We start from the raw sequence: 15694 nt of genomic DNA, 5'->3' as shown, positions 1-15694 counted from the left end.
CAGAGCTCTGGTAGACTTGTCCTTAACAACACAACAATTGAAATCAAATTCAACTATCGCATCATTATCACGGGTAAATTTTGAAATGCTTAGTAAATTCTTAGTAATTTTTGGAACACAAAGGATGTTCTTAAGATGCAAAGATCTAGAATGTAAAATATTAGGTAAATAGGAACAACCAATATGAGAGATGGGAAGAAACTCACCATTACCCACTTGAAGTTGGCTTCCAACATCATAGCTCTTGTTGATGTTGAGATGAGTCAAGTCTATTGCTACATAATCAGTAGCCACAGAGTCTATATACAACATTGGATCAGTGGGAGTTAGGGAAATAACAAGAGTAGTATGCTATCCAAGATGAGTTGTGGCCAGATAAGCTTGATTCATTCTTGATTGTTACTGACTGGGCACACTGAAATATGATGGAATTGCAGGTCCATGTTCAGTAGGATTGAACTGTAACAATTTTGGATCATTATAGCTACTGTGAGAATTATAGGATTATGGAGCAGTTAGATGGTTTAAAGAGGATCCCATTGGTGACTGAGTATGACTAGGAATGAACTGCTGTGATTGAGTAATTTTTGACTGAGAAGGACTAGATATAACTGTTGTGTTTGAGTAAGTCTGGGAGTGAACTAATATGGCTTGTTTTGTGATTTATTTTGTAACTGGCTTGAGGAATAGTTGTTATAGAATTGTTATGAAATATTCATAGTAGAGAACTGCTGTGGCATTCCATGGTAGGCTGTATTGAATATGTGATAACACTGAGCTACGGAATGTCCAACTTTTGTATAGACTTGGCAGATGAGTTTATTTCTACCATTACCTCTACCTTTACCTCTGCCATAGGGTACAAAACTGGGGTGTCTAAAGCTATGATATCTGGGATTAAACATGTTAACACCATAGGCAGAATAAGCTTGACCAACCAACTTAGAACCAAGAGGATTACTTTGAACAATTGGAACTATATAAGGCTCTTGAAAATGTGGATTTCCAAGTGGAGCTAGTGAAGGAATAGGAACAAAGTTATTATAGATATTAGGTGTGTGAATTCCACTCCGAATAGATTGAGTTCCACTCTGAATAATTCGACTAGTATCACCATGATCACCTGAGCTATTAGTAGACACTAAATTGGTAGAGCTATTGTAGAGGTCAGTAGAATTAAACTTATCAAGCCTAATTTCATATTTTTGTAACAAGAATTGTGCTTCTTACAATGTTACAAAGCCCAATTTAGATTCAAGCCTAGAGATTGATTCACAAGCATAGCATCATATTCGGGACCTAAGCCATCTAAGACATACTGTAACAGGCCCTCATCAGAGATAATCAAACACTGGCTGATAAACTATCAAAAATTCCCTTCATTTTCTTAATGTATTCACTGATACTAAGATTGCATTTTTGAGTTTTTTGTAGAAGATTTTTGAGATGCAGAGCTCTAGCTTTAGAGTCTGTCATAAACTCATTTTGTAAAGCAAACCAAATTTCAGTAGAGTAACAACAGTTCAAGACATTTCCAAATATTTCTTTTGAAATTGAGGGTAAGAGCTAACTAGCAAGGAACTTATCAATACGTTTCCATAAGACATAATCAAGATTTAATTTCTCAATACTACCCCTAATTTCTCCTTTAATTTGATTTAGTTCATCATCAATTTGAGGATTGATAACTAGAAAAGGAGAAGGGCAGGGAATTTTACCAAGAAGATGGTCCTCAAGCTCGTGAAAGCCAACAATGAACAACACTTGAGAGCTCCAAAATCAATAATTATTTCGTGTAAGTTTGGGATTAATCACCTATAAGCTAAAAGCTAACACTAAGATAGTCCAATTAGAAAAATCTTTTAGAATCTTGCTAGACTTTAAGGAAGAAGTGTTAGTATATTCCCTAGGAACCAATCGTGCTGTCGGTTTCAGGACATTATATCTTGTAAATGTATTATAAATAAAAGAAAGTGTTCTTATTTCACATGTTGATTTTCTGCTTCATTTATATTATATTATATTTAATATTGCATGTGAAATGTCCGGATGACACAGATCTTCAGAAGACTAAATCATCAAAGAATTCTCTACGCAAGTCATGTTAATTGGGCAATAACATTGCATAGTAGGCATGCTGAATGTCTCCATTGAATATCATGTGATGGTATTAGTGTGGGTGATTATAAGAGGTATGTCACTAAGACATTGCATGGATAAATGGTTAGTGAACTGTTTATCGAATACGACTGATTACGATGAATCACATGGATGTGGTCAATGATGCATCGTAGGATCGTGCTAGTGTACCACTGATCCTTAGACCTGAGACATCACAGTTGGATTCAACATATGATGCATATGGTTCATATGGCGTATAAGCACGAGGCTAGTCATGTCTTGTGTAATAAGTCAGTTTGATCATATATTATTCATGAGCGAGGACAAGTGACGATCAAGATGGGATCCGTTAACTCAAAATAGTTCAATCTCGAGTTCCCAAACGAATGCCAATAAACATTGGAAAAGGGAAATCTCTGGCCAGAGTATAATGAATGTTAGATGAAAAGTAGTTTCATGTTGACAAGTTCCATTGTATCGATTGACAATTCGATTAAAGATTAAGTTAAAGGTTTTGACATACCATGAACCATTCTTAATCGGGATTAGATAACAAAGGGATTTGACTACACGGTACGTATGATCAGAATAGGTTCATTGGAGTTTACACTTCATTGTGATTTAGGGGTTATGGAACATTGCTAGACGTCTACCATAATCAGTGGGAGTTTCGATTATAAAGAGTTATAACGAAATATATCAAAATCCAATATTGGGCCCACAGCTAGATCACAGTGAACCAAAATGGTCACACATAAAACCAAGCTCAAGGAGAGAGAGTAATACATATCATTAATTAGATTAATGATGTTCGGATGTAAATAGTTGCATATGAATTAATGTATTGGTGAGAAATGATTATCTATGGATAGCTAGCACTAACCAAGGGTAATAAAGATTTATTAAATATTATTATTGAATCGAATTCAATAATGGAGACAAAAGTGCATTGATTTTATTCTAAAGAGTTAGAATATTTAATGAGATTAAAATTTGGGCTAATTATGAATTAACCATAAAACCAAAGACTTGACATAAATGTTATTTTCCAAGATTAATTTTAAATTGTTTAAGGACTTCCCAAGACAATTTAAAATTACACTTTGTGCTCATGGTATATATACTATGTGTTATACCATTTTAAAAAAATTGAAAGAATTGAAACAAAAATCACTCTCTCATTTTCTCGCTCACTCTCTCGGCTCTCTTTTCCTTTACTTGTGTAGATCAAATTTTGAGGTTATTCAAGTCCGCTTGAAGAACTAAGACTCCAAGAAAGAAGATTCAAGTGTTGAATAGCAAAGGAGTAGATAATATTCCATCCTTACCTTGAATTTTTTTTGGGCTTATGTGTTATGTTTGCGTTCTACCTTGCATCCATCAACTTGTCCATCATTTCTACACCTCTTCCATGTCCAAAATGCATGAATCCCAACAAGAAGAACCAGAATACTTTGCCATTGACGCGAGTCGTGGCTTTGATACCATGTGCAAGGTATGAAGATAGAGAGAGAGTTCTAGAAGAAAAACTCAAGCTAGCTAAATTTTCATTAAGCTGAACCAAACTGAAACCAGGGGAGAAGGACACTATTTTTGTACATTTGAGTTAAAGTAAAACAGCAGCGTATTGAGTTGTTATATTCTAAAATTACATTTTAACCCTTTTTCATTTCTAGTGGCTAATTTTAAAGGTCTATTGGTAAGAAAATGTAATTAAGCCATTATTTGGGTGGGAAAAAGTCTTTAACTCAATAAAAAATCAATATATCATGAATAATTAATGAATCTATAACGAGGAAAAGATCATTTTCAATATATAAGAGATAGTTTTAAAATTTTAAATATAAATAATTATTTTTAGAATAATTTTAAATAAAGTTATATATAAAGTCAATTATATATCACCTTAAGTTTGACCTAAAAAGAGGGAAATTATGCAAAGTAATGCTGAGACAAAAGAAAAAGACAAACAATTTATTAATTCTTATTCCTAAATCAATGTAGTGGTTTATTTGTGCCGATTAAATGACATATTTCCACTCAAGGTTTAATGAAATCTAAAGTTGATACTCCTAGTTTCATTTATTCCAAATATCCACCCTTAAAATAATACCATTAGTGACTGTTGGGTTCTGACACTGATGCAGATGGTGCTATTACCAAATAGTCCTTCACCCCATTCCAAACGACCATCAAAACTGGCCAAACCACCACCACCGCACATTCCAAACCACTCCATCCCAAACCAAATCCAAGAGCCACCACTAAATCGCACCATTTCAATTAAAAATAAAAAATAAAAAATAAAAAAATAAAAACCCTAGGGAAAGGGCTTCAATTGGCATTGAAAGGTGAGAAATCCGGGATAGAAAGCATGGGGTTATTGGAGAGAGCTCTTTGATGAGTCAAATAGTGGGCTCAATGAAGATTTTTAGTGATGTGGTTGGTTTGAAAGAAGCTGGTCGAGTGTGACACTTAAGTTAAAAGGTGACGGCAAAAAAAGGGGTCAAGGTGGTCGGTGGGTGTAGTGGGTCGGGATGGTGATGCATTGGGGAGTCCAAAAATAGGGTAGGGGGTAATTTCCATCGCCGAAAAGTGCTCGAAAACAGCTAGGGATGACTTGCAAATTGTGAATTGATGCGGCCAGGGGGTGATGGGGTTTTATTTGGGAGCGGGGGGGTCGTGGGGATGGATGAAGCTAGCAGTAGTAGAGGGAAAAAGATGAAGATAGGAGGAGGAGGTTTAGAGGGAAGGAGAAGAACATGGGAGGAAGAGGTAGAGATGAGGAAGAAATGGGAAGGGAAGAGAGAAAAAATGACTAGGAGGAGGTGTAGAGGGAAGGAGAAGAACATGGGAGGAAGAGATAGAGACGAGGAAGAAATGGGAAGGGAAGAGAGAAAAAAATTACTATTTTAACCCTTAACTGTTAGAATAAAAGAAATGACATTACGTTAAGGGTGGATATTTAGAATAAATAAAACCAAGGGTATCAACTTGAGGTTTCGCTAAGCCTCGGATGGGGATATGTCGTTTACTCATTTGTGCTTGAATGAAAAGACAAAACCCAAAACAATAAAACAAGAATATTCCTTTATTGCTTTGTGAACTCATTTCCCCTTTTCTATTTTTTTATCTCCCGCAAAATGTGCAATTAGCGTTGTTGTTTATGTGAATTTTTTTGTTTTTATTTTCACAAAAAGAGAATCTAAGAAAAATTCAATTTTCCTTCTTTTTTTCTTTATCTTCTCTCCCCTCTTTCATAAAACAAAAATAATTTGAAAATCAAGATTTTTATGACAAAATTTCAAGCAAAAATTGATCATTGATATATTTGAGGCAATCTCTATGAAACAAACAAAATAGATGGTGATCTGAAAGAGTTTTATGGTTGTATAGGCAATAAATTATTAAATTTTAAATTTTATATTTCTTTCTTTATATTTTTAAACAACTATATCCCACTTATTTTCTTTTTTGCAATTATAAACTATCATTTTTTAATAAAATGCCAAATGTATATACGTTTATAACGTTTTTCAATTATTTTCAGTATTAAAAATAAAAAAATCTATAAAAAAATACAACCTAAATTTCTTTCACAATTTCTATGCCGCCCTTCTTTCTCTCCCTCCCACCTTCTTCATCAATATTAATAAATGATATATCCATTCATGTGCCATCGTGAGATCTTCAAAAATTGTGAAAGATGAGAATTCCAACCTTCTCATTATTTTTATTTAGTTTTGTTGGTTCACATGCGGGGGGAGCACTCACCAAATAAAATAATTAGAACAAAAAGAAAGAGAAAGTATAGCACAAATGGAGGAAAAGAGGTTATTGCCTCAGTCAGTGGAGATGCGAAGACAAAAAGTGTTAGATTGCGGTTCTCTAATTCAAATAATTAAAAAAACTAATTATTTGAACCATTGCACGTATCAGCAAGATATAATTGGGTTAATTATGAAACGACAAACAAGAAGCATATTTACATATGTGGAATTCTCCTAGACCAGTGGCTACATAATTCCATATACAAAGTAAAATATTATCAAAATGAATGTATACAATTTTGTCTGTCATGTTTGTCTGAAAATATCGTGACTTCTATGCTGACATATTTGTCCCATCTTATCCATGTATTTACTCTGCTCTAAAGATCAAATAACACAGCGAAAAAAACCTATTAAATGGACAATGACGGTGCAGACAGCAGAACAACACCGAAGCAAGGCCATCCTAAAAATCTAAGTCTCCAAGAAAAAAAAAAAAAATTCAACTAGTTTAAGGGATTAGAAAAAGAGGAGACAAAAGAAGAATGAATCCAAATTAAAATCGGGAACCATATTAAGGGTCAAGTACTATAATGTATGAGAAAGCATTACCCAAAACCAAAAACCTCCTTCAACACAGCTTTCAACCTTTCCTCAAAATCTCCACGAAACTTGGCACCTGCAACCAATGAGCCCATATCCAAGGAGATCAACGCATTTGGACACTAGAGCATTAACCCAAAAGAAGCGAAGAAAATAAAAATGCAGTTAAGAAAGATAAAGGCAAACCTTGGCAGCACTGAGAACTGGTTCTGTATCAAGATTTCACATTAACAGTTGAAGGGTTTGACGGTTTGTATTAGTGAGAATGTGAAGAGATTTTACGTTAACAGTTGAAAGGTTTGACAGTTTGTATTAGCGAGAATGTGAAGAGATTTCATCCACCAGCCAATCACATGCTGCCATATATTCATTAGTAATTTATCAAATTAAAAGAGGAATGTGAAAAATCTCAAATTAAAAGAGGAATGTGAAAGATATATATTGAATACTGTAACGATTTGAGACTAAATTAAACACCAATCTACCAATCAATCACACAAGGAATCAAGAAACAACCAAACACACACTTAAGATTTTATTGTGATTCATTTGCTCTAGATTTGAGCAAACTACGTCCACGTTGAGCTCCGAAACACCGAGGCTCGCTGCACTAAGAAGATTAATGTCATTTACAGAGTACACTTTCAGAATCTCAAACACAACCCAACTCACTTTGCTAATCTAACACAACTTTTTTACCATAACCTTCAAACCCAAGAGAAAGACTTCCTAAGCTTCCCTACCCATGAAGGAAACACCACCTTCACTAATCAATCTAAATGATTGCACAAAGATTATAAGAATTGGAATAAACTGAAAAAGCCCTAGCAAAGTAAAATACAGAGTCGAAGAAGAAGAGAGCTTGTTGTGTTGTTATGTACTGTAGTGTTAAAATGAAGAGCTGCTCCTTTTATACCTTGACTTTTAAGTGAAATAATAGCCCTTAGATGTGTCTCCAATCAGCGGTCAAGATTGCAAGATGACTTGAATCTGCAGCAGTTCACTTACGCTGATACGCTACGTTTTTGGCTTCAAATGTTAATATTAAAACTGCAGCATTTCGCTTAACCTGATACACTGCGTTTTAGCTTCACAGTTTAACAAATATATTAATTGAATGTATGTGAATAATTTCTATTATAGCAATCTCTTAATATTCATAGAAATCAATAACACACAAGTGAATCATTAATAATTTATCAAATTAAAAGAGGAATGTGAAAGATCTTAAATTAAAAGAGGAATGTGAAAGATTTGTATTGAATACATTAATTGAATACATGTGAATAATCCCTATTATAGCAAGCTCAGTAAACAGTAAACACGTGGATCAATTAACGACATCCTACATGATGATCATATATTAATCTTACGTGGCGTCAGAAGAAGTAGTCTGCTTTAACATTATATAGATATATAGATAGATTTTTAGGCTTCATTGTGTAGTATTTCTAGACTCTTAATTGCATCCAATTGAAAATATTATGAACCATCTAAAATGATGAATTAAGATAACACGTTAAAAAATATTTAATAGGAAAAAGACGAAGGACTTCATACCAAACTCTTAACTACATCCAATTGAAAATATTATGAACCATCTCAGGATGTTGTTGAAAGAGATCCTCCTCCAATATTAACTTAATCTGAAACTATGCATTATAGAAGATTAGGCTCGTATTATATTAGTACATTTTAGAAACAAACAGAATTGCTTCCAAAAGTTTTGACAATTACACAGAGTTTAATAATACTTAAAACACATTTGATTATAGTAACTTAAAAAGATTAAGAAGTTCGTTATTGGATGACTCTATGAATGAGTTTTAGCCTGGAACGTTGATGAAGAAACATCTTAATTAATGCCCCAATACTACAAAGTGGTCTTCTGGATTTGAAAAGTCAGGATCTTTGGTTGGTGGAGGAGCTTGGCCTTGTGAAGGTTCCGGCGCCGGAGATTCCGAATCTTTCTTGCACTGGCTGCCATCTCCTTGATCACACTTATCACCTGTGTGATCTGCACTGGTATCTTTGATCAACAATGAGCTAACAATGATTGTCACAAGGAAAAAATGATTATTCTTCTAGTTAAAGCCATTGTTCTTTCTATATAATGCTGGACAGAGGTTTTGTGTTGAAGAAAGATTTGATATATAGGCTCAATGGGATTTGTTGACTGAGTTAAAAGACACAACTATTTACTATTTTAAGAAGTTAATTTGTTCCAGTTGAGCTGGTCTTCAGGCTGTTAAAACTGAGGGAAGATTACAGGCACATAGCGTTCAAATTGAATCATGGCCTTTCAAGATGTAAGATCAAAACAAGGTAAGCCGACTAGGTTGTGCTGGAGCCAATTGAAATTTATATGATTTTTATCAAATTTAGTGCTTTCATATACATTTCTTAGTAATAGAAAATCTCAAAATAGTAGGAATAGATGAGTTGATAAAAACTGCCCCATTAAATAAAACAAAGTTTGACCGGTTTAGCATTTATGTTGATTGATTCATTAAAATCTTTAAGTTGGGTTAGAGCACTTAAGCATTCTCTAAGAAATATTAATAATTCAATGATGAAAATAAGGTCACGAATCTAGTTGACTAAATTTGCAGCTGTTTGATATCAATATATTGACATGGCATATTTGGACTCAAATCCACTAAAAAATTAAAAAAAAAAAAAACTCCAGGATATGGACCTGAACTGTGAAAAATGCAAATCTACATAATTTCCAACTAGGGAACAAATGTCAGCTGAGTGCAATGATTAGTTGCCATAATGTGTTTGACACATTAGTCTTCATTATTTTACATAGCTAGAATGGCCAATGCTGCTAACATACTTGGCGTGTAATTGGGAAACGTCAAACCAAGATCCTGCCGTTCCAGTTGGTTATGGTTCTTCTGGAGGATACAGAAGTCTGATAACTTTATCAGCAGCTACAATCTGTTCTCCTGAAGGGCCTCATCGGTGTATCAACTCCCTGCAATGATTCATAACTTTCAAGTCAGGTGTGCCAATTCAGAAACTATTCTGTTATACTCCATTGACAAGTACTGCAAATATCAAATTGAAGACATCACAAAAACTTAAACATATGCTAAAATATCACTTCTGTCTTTAGTAATTCACACATACCCTAAGCCTTGCATCTTTAGGTACCAGCTATTCAATCAAATTCTTGGAAATTAAAATGATAAATCATGGTTGTCTTGTAAAAAGATCATAATGAGCAATGAAGCCAGCTTACAGGGGTGCAAGCTTAAGGGGAGCTTCTGGAATTATAGGTGAATCCAAGAGAATATTGGGAAGCGAGATGTAGGGTATCTTTGCTTTATCTGATAACCACTCACAGTCAGAAAGTGAGCTCGATAAGCAACAACACAAGGTAATCGCGCAAGCTGCAGACTCCACAGCACAGTTCCTGAAGTACATAAAGCAACCCTGCTTGCCTGCACAACATCAATTCGCAAGTTAACAATAATATGTTATACCATTAAATATGCATTGCACATTATTTGGTGTTTGAACTTTGTTCATGTTGATTTCTGTGAATCCAGATCACACAAAACCTATGGTTGAATAACATCGACTGGATTAGAACAACAAGGTCTTTCCCTGGCAAACCACGGAATCAGAACTTAACCCATACTCCGCCTCAGTTTTCTATTTCTGAAAAGTGACATTATCAATAATTGGAACAAAGATAATGGGGAGACCTTACACTAAATGCGTCATATTTCAGTTGTGAGGATCCTCCTGGAATCAATATAGCAGGCACAGGCCACTTATGTACAACTTTTTGATGTAGTCCTCCATGCTGATGAGGTGCCACATGGATGACTGTCACCAACTCAGGAAATGAGTGCTTTAATTGTTCCATAGTGTTTGCAAAGATCGGAAGCATTCGGGTGACCTCTTGTAATCTGCTTCCAGGTAGCAAGGTCATGACTGTGGCACTTTCAAAGATAAAATTTATTAGGTACAAGACAAGAGAGTACAACACCAATTCATATTCACAATATGAAGTGTTTTTTAGAATATTACACTATTCACATAAAATCAAAGCTATTGGGCCTCCAATTCGATTACTCTGAAGGTACTGCATATTTATTTCGGAAGTCTTTCCAATTTCCTTCTATCTTCATTCACAAGGCATTTTTTCCTTTCCCTAAACATAAAATGCTTCCTGTGTAGTGCTAAACTAACAACACCAGATGTCAATTGAAAAGCATGAATATCAAAATCAAATTAAAGGTTGTCAACCATTTTCAAAGCAATGTGAATAGAAAAAATGGAACACAGATTTTCTTTCGGTATGAACACGAAAATAGCAGTTTCTAAACCAATTCCAGACTCCAAAACCATTTGAACGCATATTGTTTAGCCACACACCGACAACGTCAATGACATGATAGTTTCAAATAAACACATTCAGTAAAGATTAAAACTGAAATAGGAACTTCTAAGATCTCACTAATGAATTATATGAACACTATTAAGAAATTACTAAAAACAAGAAAAAGAGAAAAAAAGAAAATACTCCAAATCAGATCGTAGATACACACGAATTCAATTCTAAACAATCTTCCACAATAGGGTGGCCCAAAGGTTGCAGCCAGTCCATTTGATCTACAAACTACTTCCTCGTTGGGAAGTAACACAAGACATGATCGACAAAGGTAGCTAGGTTTTTAAGTCTTGCTTCACCCCCTTTCCATGCCCAGAATGACGGTGCTACATAATGGATGTGTACCACATCATTCGATTTTAGCTGACTGTATCTAGCTGCAAAAAGCATTTCCCGTTTGTCCTACAGCATACTTAACATAACAGTAAGAAAATATTTATCCCAGTTCCAAGATGGCAGCTCATATTACCGCGTAATTCCTTTAGCAGAGGAAAGAGAACCCCTTGGAATCCACAGTCACGACAACATGAGGCCTAAACGAAACAGCAGCCTGTATAGTTTCCTTCAACTTCACCTGATATTTCAAAGTTCTAAACAAATTGAGATATGCATTGGAGTTTCTTCTCATGAACTGAATACAATACAAAACTTCACATTAACAACAAGTCATTCAAGTCAATAAGGTACTCACTCTGAACCTATAAAGAGGAGGCAATACTCCAAGATTCCCATTACTGCAATATCCTCCATAGGGAACAAGGATTTCAATCCTTGCTTGGACATCATGGACCTTACACAAAAAAGAAACATTATATTGAAGAAAAAATACAACTTTTTTTATTGAATTAAAGTTATCTATCAAGAACAAATTAATACGCAAAAGTCCTATGAATCATAGTATCTTGCATCATCCATTATACCTTAATAATTCTTTCTTTTCATTCCCAAAAAGAAAAATTTTCCATAGAACTTCCAAGAGAGATTAAATTATAAACCGCATTCATAGCTACCCCCAACACCGGAGAAACAGACAGGAACAGGAGCCAGATTCTCAGAGCAGACATGAGACAGAGCAAGGGTGTCCCCAGAGACCTCTCCTGCTACTATGAAACTCTTAGTTCCCCATCTTTAATGGCCATGTCAGCTACACTTTTGCTTGAAGTTGACATCCATTTTCCTCTGTAATTTCCACAAAGCCGTGGTAGTTTTTACTGCTCCTACTAATTCCTGTTCAATATCATCTCCAATATTCCCCGATCCAGAGGAACACGTACCTTTTACTTGCTTTAACACAGTGCAGGTTCCCATTTCTTCTCGTCGAAATTGTGCAGTTCAAGTCTCCGAATTTCTCTAATTGAGTTTGGGCTGGGCTGATTGTTCATTATTATTGGGGTGAATACGGCCCATGTTCTATACAGACGTTTGGCCGGGTATCCATGGGCATTATTGAGTGTCGTTTTTTAAGCCATTTTCGAATCGAAAGCCTTTACGTAAATATATTATATCTATTATTAAAAGTATTTTTAACAATATCTTCTTCTATTATATAAATCTGAAAAGGCACCCCAGAAGCATATAGTGTTTTTATTTTTTATTTTTGTTAGGATGAAAGAGGGTGCCCGGGCCAACTTACGGGCACCTTAACTAATCTCCCAACCCCTTGAAACTATCGGCTGGGTAACAGCTCTAATAGTTACCCTTATTAACAATCGTAAGAGACTCAAACTCAGGATCTCTTGAGTAATACATCCAAAGGTTTAATCTTAAAAACAATATTGTATCTATCTCATCCAACTCTACAAAGTATGTAGCCTTAAGTTTATCCTACAGTCAAGATTAATCATAGCTTATGAAATTCCTACTTCACTAGAAGACATTCATTAAGTTTACAATATGCTACGGACACTGGATTTTGCAACCGAAATATTGTACGCCTATGTGTAAGACATCTCTAATTTTTTAATAATTTTTTTTCTAGTGAACGGTCGTCCATCAATTTGGACGGCCGTTCACTCACACAGGGACGCCCGTCCATATAATATGGACGGCGTCCCTCATAAATAAAATACATAAAAATTTTTTTATAATTTTTTTTTTAAAAGTATGGACGGCGTCCATTACAAATGGACAATGGACGCCCGTCCAAAAGTAATGGACGACCATCCATAAACATATGGACGGTCGTCCATTACTTTTGGACGGGCGTCCATTGTCCATTTGTAATGGACGCCGTCCATACTTAACAAAAAAAAAAAAAAAAAAAAAAAAAAAAAAAAATTCTAAACATGGATACTGCGTCTTCTTCTTCCTTTCGGAAATGTTTACCTTCTTCGCTCTTCTTCTTCTTCAGCCAAGCCAAACTGATCGCCTCTCTAGCCACTATTATTTACTTTTTCCAGATAACCATGATCCCTCTTTACACGCTACAAACTAAACCATAAACCAATGCCAATAACTCAACTAAAGCAAACATGACACTGAGAAGTCTACAGATTCACAAAAAACAATTAAAAAGATATCCAGATAAACATGGATTTCAACAAAAACTAACTATCAAAACAATTTACTTTTCCATAAGGGACTTCTGTGGCGAGGAGCTTTTGACCTGGGCACTGGAACCCAAATCTAGCATTAACCTCCCATCCTCTACCTGGACGATGAAGGCTATGAGAGAGGTTCAGGCTTTTGCTCTGTCGCTGAAGAGTTAAAATTTGCAGCCACTCAATTAAGGCGCCTTCACAGTAGACAGGTTCAGCACACCTTCAGGTTCTACTCATAACAGTGGAGGACATGGGCTGCATGCTTCATCCAAGCTGCATGCTTCATCCAAGCTGCATGGCACCGTTATTCCAAGAGAAAGAAAATGGAACATTTCCGAAAGGAAGAAGAAGAAGCAGTATCCATGTTCCGAATTTTTTTTTTAAATATGGACGTAATGGACGCCCGTCCAAAAGTAATGGACGGCCGTCCATAAAAGATGGATGGTCGTCCCAAATATTTATAAAAACTTTTTATTGTATTTTATTTATGGACGGGCATCCTTTAAATGGGGACACCCGTCCATATAATATGGACGGGCGTCCACGTGAGTGAACGGTCGTCCAAATTTGATGGACGGCCGTTCACTAGAAAAAAATTGTTAAAAAAATTAGAGATGTCTTACACGTAGGCTGGTACAATATTTCGGTGTAAAAATCCCGGTGTCCGTAGCATTATTGTTAAGTTTAACCTACGGAAAAAGATTAACTTCATTATTGTATGGGCCAAAAATCGTATTGGACCTGACGAGATCCAATAACATCATAAGTTTATAACGACCCAGGGTCCTACCCAATTCGATTGAGCCCACACTTAGAATACCTTGTGAACTGTCTGCTCTATGTGTTGGGTCATCCCACGAGTTAAGCTGAATTGGGTTCACAGCAATCAATAACAAAGGATCATAATCCTAGTCAAATTCCTCTTTTGACAAGATCCCCGATCTCACCCAAAGAGGAAAAGCTTGAACCGATAAAGGCAAGAAATCTAATCTCCTTCCAAAAAGAGAACTCTCACATCAAGTAGGATTCACAGTCCTACTAGGATTCAGACCCCTTGGATTCACTATAAAAACAGAGGGAAATCCTCTCATTTTCATTCAGAAATCACCCCAAAGTTCTAGTACCTATATTCTCAAGCTCACCACAGACTCCAATGTCCCAACGTTGCTAAAGCTCCCCCTTGGTCGTAAGGGCACCCTCCGCAGGTCCATCAAGATTGTTAGTGACTCGCCCCATAAGATTCTATCTTCTCAAATTCAATTGTAAATTTTATTTATTACAATTTGGCGCCCATCGTGGGGCCTTGTCAATCATTCGATCCAAAACGACATGTTGTTCAGCTCTCTCCCTTCCATTTAGCCGCCATGGCTAATCATACGGAAAGTTCAACACTAGATGTTGCGGCTCAAATCGAAGCCCTCACCGCATTGGTGCATGAAAGCAACAATAAGTACCAAGCCTTAAAATGCTACCATTTGCGCCAAAAATAGAGTTCTCCAGGATAAGGTAAGCCAATTCTACTCTTTAGATTGGTCATTCAACCAGCATCATGCATCCACCTCTCTACCCCCCATCCAACCTAGGCAACTGTTCCTCATCCCAGATAGTGACACCTTTACTGGCACCTACACCCATATAGATCCAACCACTACCTCGACCATGCTCGAGCCAACCCGAGAAGAGGATGTACACCTTTCCATTCATCCAACCACCGAGACACATACCCAAATCGCCCATTCCCAACACTTAAACGCTCTTTTTACACTTTAACTAACACACCTTATGCAGTTGCTAACCAACACCACTCCCCAAACCATACCGCTCGACATGGCCATTCACATCAACCCAAAGAGTACTCTTCCAATTCCTCCAGAAACTCAATGCCCCTACACCAACCACCCTTGAACAAACACTAACCAAACGACTAGCCGAAATGGAAGTCATGATCCAACGAATCCCAGGAGTGTCAGCAACCCAAAAAAAGAGTCAACCCTAAAGTTATGCCGAGTCACCATTCGTAGATGCCATTGCCTTTTCAGATATGCCCAGCAAATCCATCTTCCCCAATATGAAGCTGTATGACGGAACCACTGACCTAGATGACCATATAGCCTCCTACAAGCAAAGAATGTTCACTACCGCCATACCAAGAGATCTCCATGAGGTGTGCATGTGCAAAAGCTTTGGTTCCAACCTAATAGGACTGAAACTCCAGTGGTACACCAACCTCCCCAATCACTCCATTGTTT

The 15694-nt window shown here is 36.2% G+C and overlaps 1 pseudogene; it reads right to left on the bottom strand.

Annotated features, from left to right (window-relative positions):
• Positions 1 to 8353: 8353 nt before the first annotated feature.
• On the bottom strand, positions 8354 to 15182 carry LOC116130952 (annotated as a pseudogene).
• Positions 15183 to 15694: the final 512 nt, after the last annotated feature.

The sequence above is a fragment of the Pistacia vera genome, unplaced genomic scaffold (assembly GCF_008641045.1).
Source record: "Pistacia vera cultivar Batoury unplaced genomic scaffold, PisVer_v2 Contig227, whole genome shotgun sequence".
Classification (NCBI taxonomy): Eukaryota; Viridiplantae; Streptophyta; class Magnoliopsida; order Sapindales; family Anacardiaceae; genus Pistacia; species Pistacia vera.
Note: the sequence above shows the minus strand (reverse complement) of the source record. Positions and strands in the feature narration are given on the sequence as shown.